At 48.3% G+C, this 13,619-nt stretch overlaps 1 pseudogene; it reads right to left on the reverse strand.

Annotated features, from left to right (window-relative positions):
- Positions 1-1,160: 1,160 nt before the first annotated feature.
- LOC144161877 (uncharacterized) lies at positions 1,161-13,246 on the reverse strand (annotated as a pseudogene).
- Between the last annotated feature and the right edge of the window lie 373 nt (positions 13,247-13,619).

Below are 13,619 nucleotides of genomic sequence, written 5' to 3' on the forward strand. Positions count from 1 at the left end.
CTGTACTCGCGACGATACAGATAGATGGCATGTGACAAAAAAAATCAATACGCTTCAAAGCTGGGCTAGTTCATTATTGGTCATCATGCCATATAGGTGAAGCAGAGCCCTCTGAACGAGAACACTTAAGGGAACAAAGACAGCACGCACTTGCTGCACTCGCAACTAATTTTATCAATCGATAGTTTAGTAAGCATTGCAATGCAAGCAACTCTAGCGCAATATTAAAAAAACAGTGAAATGTGGCAAACAGGTGGCATACAGTAGGTACCGAAAAAAATCGTTGGTTTGCTAAGCAATATGTTGCAGACCACTCGAGAACAATAAAATGGTGAAAATAATAATAAAGACTCGCGCGACCGTACAAGCATAATGCAGGTGATACACATTTCTCAGTAACCGCCATAGTGAGCAATATGAATGGTGAGGGCTTTTATTCGCGTGTACGGTAAAATACCGTGTCGGGCAGAGACTATGAACACTAGAGTAATAGGACGTAACTGCACGAGAAAAGAATAAATGAGAGTTTTTGAAAAAAAGCTGTTCTATAAACCTTTTCATCCGTTAATCTTTAATAAGATCAGGACATGTTCTGGGCTGTGTTGCGCATGCGCAGTTACATTTTCCTGTGGACTGCGCCAATCATAGAGCCGCTAGCACAGCCCACTGATAAAATTGTGGCTCCAGGAGCAATAAGTTAAAAAGGTGTATACATTTGCACTGCCCAGAGAACGCATGAAACCTCCTGTTCATTTTGAAAACTTCTGCAGTTTCCTTTGCTGTGACTGCGTGTTTTTAGTCTGCAAAATATCTGTCTTCATGTGAACGTATTTTTCAGAATAGTGTTTGCTGCTGCCACAAGTATATTAGTCAGCACTGTGTCAGGGTGATGACCATTGGTACATACATCGAAATCCTCACTTTCGCAACGGTGCCTTGTGATAGACAGAAGGAGCTCCCCCTGTTTAGGAGTTGTATGAAAACGTGAGGCATTCTCTTTGCTGCTATGCTGTTCTAAGACAATGTGGGCATGTAGAACTGTATAATGACAGTCGGCTGGGGAAACTTCAGAGCGCCTCTCGAGAGTTTTTCAATGAGGACATTTCTCTCACGCTGATTTTCCCGGTCCTCAGATGTAATATTCATGGCACAAAAAATACTCACAAGGCAGCTTCTTTCACATGGCGTGGGCGCAAAAGCCTGCAATGTACGTTATTACTGCAAATTGGACTCATTTTTATATCACAGTCTGATATCTTAATACCGTACTCCTGTGTCAGTTGAGCTCCGTCAAATGTTACAGCACATGGCTTCTGTATTTCCCGAATATCGGGCAAAAACAAACTGTCTTGTAGCCTCAGCTTCTTTTCTGACTCGAAGATTTGCTGTATTGATCTGTGGCAATTTGTTCCAGAGAGGCGATGGTACTGTCCGAACCTTTCCTCCAAACTGTCGGCCTGAATTTTGCCCAGCAAGACATCATTGAAATTTAGTTCTGCAAGGCAGTACCGGCACAGTTCGACAAGCGAGTAACAAGTAAGCCGCAGCGCTGCAGGGGTTTCTGTGGTCAATGCCCCGGTATCCATTCTGATGTCTCGCCACGTCTCCAACCAATCTACGAAATTGTTAAGAAATTCGATCTGCTTGTCACTCAAACTCCTTACTGGATCCTGAAGCGGATCTCTTAAGCGCCGGCCATTTGAGGGGCTTTTAAATGCAGAGCATTTCAGTAACTCACGATGTCACCAGCGTTGACGTCCTTAGTCGTAGTCCGCACCCCTCCCCCAACACTATATAAAAAAAAATACTATCCGGCGCCTGGTTTCGATCCCTCGACCCTGCGGGCGGAACGCTATGTACATGGTGCTCTACCCACTGCGCCACAAAGCCGACACAGAATGGGAGGCTACGAACGCGCCTTATATCCTTGACTCATTAAAACTACGTCAAGAGGCTGCTGATACAACGCATTCACTACCACCAACTCCCCAAACACTAAACGTTAACGCAATACACCCACCCCCTATGCGACGCATTTACTCGACTCCCCCTCGCGGGGAGATGGGCCCAATTTTTTTGAATTGACAATATGCCACCACTTCAAAATTAGGTCAATGAATTGCGCTGTCCAAGCGGCGTAGTTCAAACTAAGTTCGTTTCCCCGAATTTTTAGAACCTTCACCACAAATGAACTCAAAACTTTTAAAACAAGCTTCACGTTTTGGTGCTCAATGTTGGATGGATGCAGTGCTTTTTAGCTCAATCCATAGCCAAACTTTGAGACACTGTGTTGCTCAGAAGCATGCAGGTCTCGAAGACCTGAACTAGCGAGGAAGTGCCGGGAAATTCGGGGAAAAAAATGCAGGTACCAGGATTTTCTTGGTTTAACCAGTTGTTCCTTACACATTTTAGAAGGTGCACAGGATCTACCAAATAAAAAGGGGGCCTTGAATCGCCTGCTGGGCAAGGGTACACAATGTCAACTGTTCGTGTCTTAGGAAAAAAGGACATCACCTTTCTATTTATGGAATTGTCGTCTGTGATTACTGTGATGACAGTAAGCCCTGCTTTCTAGAATTGGCTTTCTCAGGGCCTCATGCAGTTCAACTGCTTCAATGTTAGCCACTCGCAGAATGTGAGCGACATCCTCGTGCGCTGATAGCAAGGATTATATCATAAAAACATGAGCAGTTTTGGCTGCTTCTTCTGAATTAGAAGCCGCCCCGGTCACCGAGCCACCTTTGTATTCGAAGTACGGCTGAATTTGGATCTCGTCAACATTATACCCACAATATTTTTATGCGGTTTGAGAAGGCTTGATCGCTTCTTCACATAACGTAAAAGCCCTTCATCGTCCTGCTCATTTCCAGGGTTCACGTTATATTGCGAACAGATTCGCATGAGCGTAAATCTATGTGGCAGTGCTACCTTGCCAACGCTGCGAATGAATCGTTAGGCGTGTTGGGAAATAGTGTGCAAAATACTAGAGAATATCAAAATCTCATCAGAGTACCGTACTGAGTGATCATTTTTCTGCAGTAGCTCTAGCTGTTCCGTGATAAATCTAAAGGTTTCTATTTTCTCTTGCGGAAAAGGATCATCTGACCTGAGGCTGTCCAGCAAGAACAACAAGTTGAAACTTGCCTTTACTTTTTCATCCTTATCACAAACGTCTGGACCCTTGAAAGTTCTGACACTGTCTAGTGCGGTCTGCAGGCAGCGCAGATCGCCCAGTCTAGATGGGATGAGGAGATCTTTCCCAGGTAGTTTCGCCTTTCTGCAGAAAGCCGTAACCTCCGTGTTCCTGCTGACAACCACAGATCTTTCAACGTCCGGTGGACCTTCGCCCTCTACATGAAGAAACAAGAGCGTGTGCTGCTTGTACTGCTGTGCAGTAGCTGGATAGGTCGACGCGTTGTAGTCGCGATACAAGGTCCTCGTATGACTGCAGCTTATTTTGCTGGTCCTCTTCTTCGTGCAAAGAAATTGACACTGGAATAGCTTCCTCCAGATGCGATGCTTCGCGACGTTTCCTCGTTTCCTCGGGCTCCTCGCGCACTGGTGCGCAGTCGCTTAGGTAAGCAGGGGAATCGGCAAAGATTGTCGGCACTGCGTCTGGAGTAAGTCGAGTGGCACCCATGGGAGCTTTTACTTTTCTGCCGGTTCTAGGATCGGTGTACGTGGTGGTCGTACTGAATTACTCAGTCTTGAAAGGTAGCTCGCATACCTAAAAACCATCGACAAAAACAAAATGTATTATTAGAGGCTTTCTCCTTGATATCCCCCTTATTTACTTGGCTAGAAAATACGGAAATATTAGCTTTGTACAAACGTGCACATGTCAATGAAGTGCACCGGTATACAATTCAAGGAAATTTATTGATGACGGGGTTTAACGCACCGAAACTGCACAGGCGATGAGGCGCACCGCAGTGGAGGGCTCCGGATCAATTTTGACCACCCATGAGGGCCTTTAACGTGCGCCGAAGTCTCGTACACACTGGCGTTTTCGCTTTTCGCCTCCATCAGAAAAGCGGCCGCCGCGGCCAGGAATCGAACCCGCGTCCTTGTGCTCAGCAGCACAACGCCTTAGCCACTGAGCCACGGCGGCGGGTCATTTCAAGCAAACAAATTAACGGAAGGGGCTCGAGTGATGGGCATGTAATTAGAAAACCGCAAGAAAGGTGCGGGTGCAGCATCCGGAAATATACAACACACATGAATTCATGTCCTAACCCCACTCATATTTCTCAGTTAAAAATAGAAGCTGTTACAGAAGTGCGTGGTGCCCTGCGGTGACATCGAAATTTCAACGACAGCTCTAAAGATAATTTCATAGCAATCGAAAAAAATATAGAAACTACAAGACGGTGTGCTCCAAGATATCTTTTTAATACTCATCACGAAACGTTGAGTGATAAGGTGTGTACAAATAAAATCAACACTCTCTTTGATGCCACTTGCTGTGCTTCCACAGAATTTCTTCCTTTTTCTGCCTATTTTCGTTCTAACGACGCATATGACCCCTTAAAAACATATTGTTGCGGTGACGCTCAGGCACTGAGGGGTGAGCTCAGGGTTTATTTAAAAAACCTGGGTGAGGACCGTCGCTGAGCGTCGTGTCCGAGCCCTGGATACGCGAACCAGCACCTCGTTCTTCTCTTCGTCGCCCCGCCGTTTTCGCCGGCGGGATTGGCCTGTGACATAGTCAATGCCATCTACTGTGCACAAAATTCAACAAGTTATGTAGCGTTACATTTCCCCCCTCCGCAGACGAAACCCGCCGGGTGAGTCACTCAGTAGCACGAGGGTGATAAGTCTTTAGCCGGGCGACGTGCACAAGTTGGGTCTTGCTGGACCGGCGACCATGTGTTGTGAGACGCGAAATGACGTAGGTCACGTCGCTTACACGGTCGAGAATAACGAATGGGCCAGTGTAACGCGACAAAAACTTGCTACACAGTCCGCGTTTCCTAAAGGGAGTCCATAACCACACCAAATCACCTTTACAGAATGATACACTGCGGTGGCGAACGTCGTATCTCTGTTTAGACCGGGACTGTGATGCAAGGGTGCGCAGGCGAGCTAATTGGCGGGACTCTTCGGCCAGGCACAGAGTCTTGGCAACTGACTCCTCGTCGTGCAACGAGAATGGCAGGATAGTGTCCAGAGGAGTACGAGGATTGCGTGCGTAGACGAGGTAGAAGGGACTGTAGCCGGTTGTTTCGTGCTTGGCCGTGTTGTACGCGTAAGTTATGAAAGGCAATACTTCATCCCAGTTTTTGTGGTCTGATGCCACGTACATTGAAATCATGTTGAGAAGTGTTCGATTTGTGCGTTCAACAAGTCCGTTGGTCTGCGGATGATATGGTGTAGCATGACGAAACTGTGAGGTGCAAAGGCGAAGTAGCTCCTCTACAACATCCGCAATAAATTGGCGGCCACGATCACTAATAAGCACGCGCGGAGCGCCATGCCTCAGAATCATAAAATTTAGCAGGAACATCGAAACCGAGGCTGCTGAAGCTGTTGGTACAGCCGCAGTTTCTGCGTAACGCGTCAGGTGGTCCACGCAGACGATAACCCAGCGGTTTCCAGCTGGCGTCCGTGGAAGTGGGCCAACGAAATCAATCCCGACTTTCTCAAATGGAGCAGTGGGTGGATTCACAGGATGGAGGAGGCCGGGCGGTGTGGTTGCAGGACGCTTGTAACGCTGACACTCCACACAACTGGCGACGTATTTTTCAGTCGTGCGCCGCATTTTGGGCCAGTAAAAGTGTTCTTGTACGCGGTGTAATGTGCGAGCGAAGCCAAGGTGCCCAGACGTCATGTCATCATGCATAGCACGAAGCACGCAAGGGCGCAGCCGCTCGGGTACAACGAGAAGGAACCGCGCTCCAGTCGCATTGTAGTTTGCTTTGTAGAGCAGACCATCCCGAATAGAAAAGCGGTTGGGATGGGTGGAGTCACGAGCAGTGGCGAAGAAGGACGCTAGCTTGGGGTCACCTTCATGTTCTCGCCGGAAGGTTTCTGTGTCAGGGAATGTCTCAACGACTGCTGCAAGATAGTCGTCGAAATTGTCAGCGTCGCAGGCGGTAGATGAAACTGGGAGCCGGGAAAGGCAGTCAGCGTCGGTGTGTCGGCGGCCGCTTTTGTAAGAAACAACGAAATCATATTCTTGGAGTCTGAGGGCCCAGCGGGCGAGCCGTCCAGATGGATCACGTAGTCCAACGAGCCAACATAAGGAGTGGTGGTCCGTAACAATTGTAAAAGGCCGTCCATATATGTAAGGGCGAAACTTATGCACAGCAAAGATGACAGCCAAACATTCTTGCTCAGTCACTGTATAATTTTTCTCAGGTTTGCTGAGCGTGCGGCTCGCGAAGGCAATCACATGCTCAGTGCCGTGAAGTCTCTGCACAAGGACTGCTCCGATTCCGATGCCGCTGGCGTCCGTATGCACTTCTGTAGGAGCAGCCGGATCGAAATGGCGTAGTATTGGCCCCGACGTGAGAAGAAATTTCAGTTGAGAAAAGGAGGCTTCGCACTCAGATGCCCAGTAGAAAGGAGCATTTTTCCGTAACAGAGAAGACAGGGGAGAAGCGAGCTCTGCAAAGTTTGGTACAAACCGACGAAAGTAGGAGCATAGCCCCAGGAAACTTCGTAGGTCGCGCACACACTAAACTTTTTTACACCCTTTTAGCCAAAAAGGGCGTAGCATAGGTGGAAAAAGGGTGTTGGGAGGCCTTTACGCCCTTTTTCTTGAGTCTCAACACCCTTTTTCAAGCTCTACGCCCTTTTTGTTTGAAAATAAGGGTGTTGATCAACTTCAACACCCTTGGTTTTTCTTAGGGTGTTGAAAGGGTGTGGAAAAGGTGTTCAGCTGTTCATTGAATAAGGCCATGTTCGGATGCATAATAGCACTGTAAAGAAGAATACATCCCCTCATATACTCCTCTACTCGCAAGAAATTTCCAAACGCAACAAAAAAAATAATTGCTCTTATGCAATGATCGCTCGTTTCCTTATTGGGTGCACCTCATGCCCCAAGTTTAGCTTTGGCACGTGAAACACCAATTTGAACCTTCAAAATTAAGAAGACTGTAGTCGTGTGGCGAAAAGGATGTTTACGAACTGCAACACGCTTGGCTTTCTGTAGGTTGTTGAAACGGTGTGAAATAGGTGTTCAGTTGCAAAAAAAGAACAGCGGAGCTGGGGGTCGACCTAGTTTCTTCCGGTGTTGCTAGGTTTTGTTATGTTTGCTAAGGTTTACAATGTTCTTGCTAAGCCAGGATGACCGCTCAGGGATGAGGCCAAATTTAACCAGATTTTACAAGGCTGTTCCAGTGTGCCCGCCTCCCCCCCCCCCTCCCCATTTCCAGGAGATCCAAGAGCGAAACAAGGTAGGTCGGCCCCCAGCGTTGCTGTTTCTCCAGTCTTGCACCACTATTGCAAGCTGCCCGAATTTTTTTACCTTTTAGAATCCAAAAAAGACTAGTACCTTTGAAATGGTACAGTAAGAGGTGCGGATACGCATACGCCCCTTGTGCTCACACTCTAACAAGCTCGAAAGCCGACTTCACTGTCATAATACCCTATCTGCGGTGGTGCACCCTTTACAGGCGCCCCAGTTTTTTCTTTGTATGTTTTTGCTAATGTTGCCGAAACTACCTCCTGAAGCTTACAGAGCTTCACTGGTAATAAATTATGCCAATTCATATTGCTGTAAACATCGTGAGGCACACCCCCCCCCCCGCCCGCTTGTAGAGAATGTTCAGTCCACCCGTGTAAACATGTACAAAATGCCTCCAAAATTGGAGGTCTCTCCACATTTTTTCTTCGTTGGCGGTCTTTTCTCACACCCTTTTTTTCTTTACGCCCTGTTTCTTAGTTTCGAACACCCTAATTTGCAGCTTTACACCCTTCTGGGAAAAATGGTGTTGAAATAATGAACACCCTTTTTGAAGGGTGTTGAGGTGGCAGGGAAGATTTGTATGATATTTAATAAAATTCTTTAAGTTACGGATCAGAAAAACTACCGCGTAATTAAAACGTTTTTGCAAATCCATGTGTTGATTTGTATATTCTCGTAGTAAAATCCATACTTACAAAATTAGCGCTAAAATATCAGTTTTTTGCGACAAGCCCACCGACTCCATCTGGGGGCTTTCCTCTGCTGGGTATAAAAGCAAGAACAGCACATGTAATGCTAAGTAAGTATGCACTCCCTGTACCGCTTGCATCCCGTGTTCCAACTGTAACTTGTACGTATTGGCTGTTTGTGTTGAATGCTGCGCGCTCCGCCGTTTGACATTGCCTCTGCGCATGCCATCACCTCAAAAAAAGGGTGTGAGACTCCACACCCTTTTCTTAGGGTGTTGAGAATCCTCAACACCCTTTTTTAAAGGTGTTGAGCTCATCACCCTTTTTTCATCCATACACCTTTTTTTGCCAAAACACCTTTTAAGGGTGTTAGCCATGGGACAAGATTTTTACACCCTTTTCGGCCCAAAAGGGTGTAAAAAAGTTTAGTGTGCACAGACTTTGGCTGCTTAAACTGACTCACGGCTTCACTCTTTTGTGGATCAGGTCTAACGCCATCTTTGTCGACTAGATGCCCCAACACTAAGGTCTGGCGCTCGCCGAAACGGCATTTTTTTTAATTTAGCACAAGGCCGGCTTTTTCCAGGCAGTTCAGGACCATGTCAAGGCGGGTGTTGTGCTCTTCAAAAGTGCGTCCAAAAATTACTACGTCGTCGAGGTAGCACAGACAAATCTCCCACTTTAAACCGCGCAAAATTGTGTCCATGAACCTTTCAAATGTAGCTGGGGCGTTACAAAGGCCAAACGGCATGACGTTAAACTCAAATAGCCCGTCAGGAGTCACAAAAGCCGTCTTCTCTTTGTGGGCCGGATCCATCGGAATTTGCCAGTAACCAGATCTTAAGTCAACTGACGAAAAGTAGGAGGCGGAGTGCAGACAGTCAATGACATCATCTATGCGAGGAAGAGGGTACACGTCCTTCTTTGTAATTGCGTTCAGGCGTCTGTAGTCAACACAGAATCGCCAGAAACCATCCTTCTTCTTCACCAGGATTACCGGCGCTGCCCAAGGGCTAGCTGATTCCTGTACCACTCCGTTCTGTAGCATCTCGTTGACCTGGTCTGCGATGACCTTCCTCTCGCCAGGAGAAACCCGATAGGGTTTTTGCCGGAGCGGGCGGGCGGTTCCGGTGTCTATGCTGTGGCGCGTTCGAGAAGGCGGGATTTCGGTCTTGTTGCCGGGGCTGGTGGAAAAGTCAAACACTGTCGCATGCCTTGAAAGGACATGGGCTAACGCCTCCCTCTCGGCAGAAGGAAGACCTTTGTTTATCATCTTCAAAAGCTGCTCGTCACGCGTAGCGCAGTCACCCTTCGAATCGCAAGTTTCGTCACTCACTGTTGCAAGGGGTACTCTGGTATCCTTTTCAAATAGCGCAAGCTTCGTCCCTAGCGGCAGAACGGTACTAGCTGCTGAGCAGTTAACTGCGCATATGGAACTGCGCCCACCGTGTACGGAAATCAAACAGTGCGGCAACAAAACATCCTTCTTGACGCAGTTTGGTAGAATGGGCTCAACAATGGACCTCTCCCTGTATGTAAACAACGTGACGTCACGAAGCGCACGTGCGCGACGGGTGGCGCCTGCTCGCGGCGGCGAAGTGCGGTGGCGGTTGGCAGAACTCGCCTGCTCCGACGACCTGGCCTGGCCGCGCGGCGCCCGAAAGGAACGATGTGCCGTTGGTTCGGGCCGTCACTGGCCGCCCACATTGCAGGTGGGGGTCTAGCTATCCTAGCTATGCCCGTCGCACCTGCATGTAGCTTTCCGCATCTACAACCTCCGCAACAGTTTCGTTTACCGTACGGTCAACTGAAGAGCGACGCTTTCGGATCATCTGTGCGCGACAGCCTAAACGAGCCATTCTGAAGGTTGGTGCTGTTGCGACGCATTCCAAGAATGTTTTTTTAAGATTATTTGTGTTCGGACACGTTCCAGGGAAAGCTAATTCATTGTTGATTTCGAGGTCTGCTTAAGCTAAGCGCGGTGCCTCAGGCAGCGTACGTATACGCTCCCCGTTCTTGGTCTCTTTGCGTCGCCCGGAGACAGTGGCACGTACACACGATTTCATGTCGAGGGGAAAAAGGAAAGGTAAAGCATGAAAGGATTAAAAAGTAAAATAAGCAGCAACGAAACAAAAATATGAAGAGCAACAGCGAAAAATTATTCCAATAAAAATATTGCGATGATGTCGTTCTCTACGTGATTGACCGATTGTTTTGCTACCTTTTTCCCCAGTGAAATCGCGAAACGGTTCATCGTCATTGCGTGAGTAACATAGCAGCCACATATGGTTAGTGCGAATAGCTTGCGACAGTGCACCGAATAATTTTCGGTAGTCATTATTTCATGATAGTTAAAGTTAGTGTCCTTGTACGCCCGCTGAATACGAAAGCGTCGGGAAACCGGAACAAAAGAATACATACACTGAGTCTGTTCGCTTAGGGCAAACACATTTTTCGAGTTTTTTCGAGTCGCGTGAGCGGCCCATCTCGCGCCGAAGGCACGATGCTAAATGTGAGCACGGTAAGCATCTCTGTTTTGCCGCATCCTCAAGGCAGAATATAATTGGTCAAGGTAAAAATTTATTGCACTTACAAGCAATGAATTTCGTTCGTCTTGAACAGATCCCCCCATAAGACCACACTTGTTGTCGATCTGGCGGCAGGCGGCTATCGCGATCCCTCGTCGAAACATTTATTTCGTGTCGCCTAAGCAGGTTAGGCATTCATTGTGTTTTTAATACAGTGCTCTACCTCCTCAAAACATGATAATATTTCGCAGCAAGAAAATTTCCGTGTGCCCCCTACCCCCGGCACTATTTCACTTGACCAAATTTCTGCTGGTGCTGCATGATAGCAGATGGTTGATAAACAGCATTATTTCATGGCACGAATCAGCGCGGACTGCCAATGTAGACGGTATGACGGCGCTTTGGAGAACAGCAGAAGTTAAATTCATTGATTGACTGATTATAGGGCTTTAACGCGCCGACGCAACGCAGGCGATGAGGCGCGCCGTAGTGGAGGGCTCCGGATTAATTTTGACCACCTGGGGATCTTTAACGTGCGCCGAAACCTCGTACACACGGGAAGCAGAAGTTCGAGAATGGGAAATGTTGCTACGAGTAAGAGCAGACCATGTCACTGCTTTGGCTGCCAGCCTCTTCGGCACATTGCGCACATTGCGCGCATCATTGCGCGCAGAATTTACCTCTTTGGGGACTCCGAAAAGTCTGATGCCGCTGATTTTGCTCGCAAGATTTGCGTAGCCGAGAGCACAGCAGCCCACCGGCATCAGAAGAGCCAACACGTAAACAGAAATTCCACTTTTGCGCGCGTCTAATGCAGCCTCACTGCATACGCCCCGCGCGCCGGTCCGAATGTTTTGCCAACCACCCTCCCGGCCACACCCAGCACGTGCGCTTTCCGTGACGTCACGGCCGCTGCGTGACGTACCCCGGGAGAGGTCCATTGCACAAAAGAAAGGCTCCACAGCACCGCAGGCCATGACAGGTACAAAGGACGCTGATCGGGGAGGTAGAACCATGTCTTCCGAAACAACCAAAGCGTGTTCGCTCGAACGTGAAGGTTCTTCGGCAAGTGCAGAGTAAAGAACACTGCTTACACAGAGTTCGCCAGTCGCACAATCTAACTTAGCACCACATTCTTGCAAGAAGTCAATACCGAGAATACCTAACTTCGTGTGTAGACTTCTGAAGTACCGCAAATTCTGCTTTGAAGCTTTTGCCCCCTAATGACACATCCACTGTACAAGTACCAAGGGGCCACAACGGTTCACCACCAACGCCTCGAAATGTGGCACTTCGATCCCAGCTGAACATTACTTTAGTCCCAAGGCTGTCTTTAAATGCCTTACTCATCCCAGAAACTGTTGCCCCAGTGTCAACCAAAGCCATCGTTGCCACACCATCAATTAAAACTTCAATCTTATTTTTGACCATGTAAACGGGCAGAGGTATATTTCGTAAAGGCTGTCCGGCGACCTCAGCTCCATCGGCCGCGCCGGCTAGTTTCCCGGCGGTGGCGACATTGGACGGCGCCGAGGTGATGGAGACTGGCGCTGGCGTAGAGGCGGTGGAGTCAAACTTCTGTCCGAAGCGGGGGAGCCATTGCGTGGACCGGTCGGCTGGTCGTTACGTGTTGACGACAGTGGTGGATACCATCGAGTGCCAGGGTTGAAGTTATTGGGCCGGGGAAACGTGAACGTGGGATCGTCGTTGGGTCCTTGGCGCCGACGGCGACAAAACCGCGAAATATGGCCGACTAGTCCACATCGATAGCACGTGGGTGGTTCGTGACGAGGATACTGCTGACCAGGCGAGAATGGCCTTCTTGGAAAACTCGAGCGATGGTGCTCTTCCGGGTAGTAGGCGCCCTGTGTACGATGGGAATCACGACGAAAATCTTCCTGTTGCTGGTAGTGGGGCACCATAGTGTACACGCCCCTTCGCTGGTAGTCGTCCACGTCAGCAACGTTGACCGACGGTCGTGAGGAGCCAAAATGTGTTGGCTCCAATATTTAGGCATAGATATCATGCTGCAGAATGGCAGGCTAGGAAGCGGGCAGGCAGATAGGTGAACTCGCCCATCGGCCGGCGAAGTTCACGAGTTACTTCTAAAGAAACGAACGACAACGCACTCGGCGAGAACGAGTGCCAGCCGTTTCCCGCATGCGTTTTAAAACTTGCATCATAGAAATTTCTTGACAGAGCACAGGAGAGCAAATACATTTGAGAACAAACAGGAAATTCGAGTGTTGCGTGAACTTATAATGCGTCCCGGCGCTTCTACAAGGAAGATCACTTAAAACATGCGAGCCACATTGTGGCGATTGCGCAATTCCCCTCACAACAAAGCGGTAAAGCCAAAGCGAATGGTTCAAAACAAAAATCAACACACGCGGCAATAGCAATAGCGTGAACATAACAAAGCACGAATTACTCAACAGCAAGTAATGAAAACGAATACACGCCTTTGGATCGCGGAGAGAACGAATATCGACGTCATCTCGACGAACGGCACGCTCCCATTCCACTCTGCGGGCGTCCTTGGCGAACGAGAAAACTCGAAATTTTGGTCCGGTGTCGTAGTTCCCGCGACAGTTCGGCACGCAGCATCGCCCCATACGGTAGTTTGCAGGCGAACGTTCGGTTAACGACCAAGCACATCGCACTATCACGCAGCTGTTCACATATTCAGAGAAACACCTCTTCTCAGGTCGCCAGAAACACCAGAACACAGTAACAAGAACAAAAGTCATCAACACACCGCGTCAACGGCTCGCCAGGCTTAGCACGCCGGCCAACTCGAACGCGGTGTTGCCATCTTGTTTTGAAGCGTGCCGCTAAATTTAAGGTAAATAATTCGCTAAATAGTCGCTAAATTGTACAGATAAGTCGCTTAAATAATCGCTAAATTTCGAAAGCCTAATAAATCCATTTAAAGTAGGTTTTTCCAGTTAAACTTAACTGAAATAGTTCAAGAAGTTGAATGTACAG

Source organism: Haemaphysalis longicornis, unplaced genomic scaffold (genome assembly GCF_048455015.1).
Source record: "Haemaphysalis longicornis isolate Haplotype H1 unplaced genomic scaffold, Haemaphysalis longicornis Haplotype H1 scaffold_12, whole genome shotgun sequence".
Lineage (NCBI taxonomy): Eukaryota > Metazoa > Arthropoda > Arachnida > Ixodida > Ixodidae > Haemaphysalis > Haemaphysalis longicornis.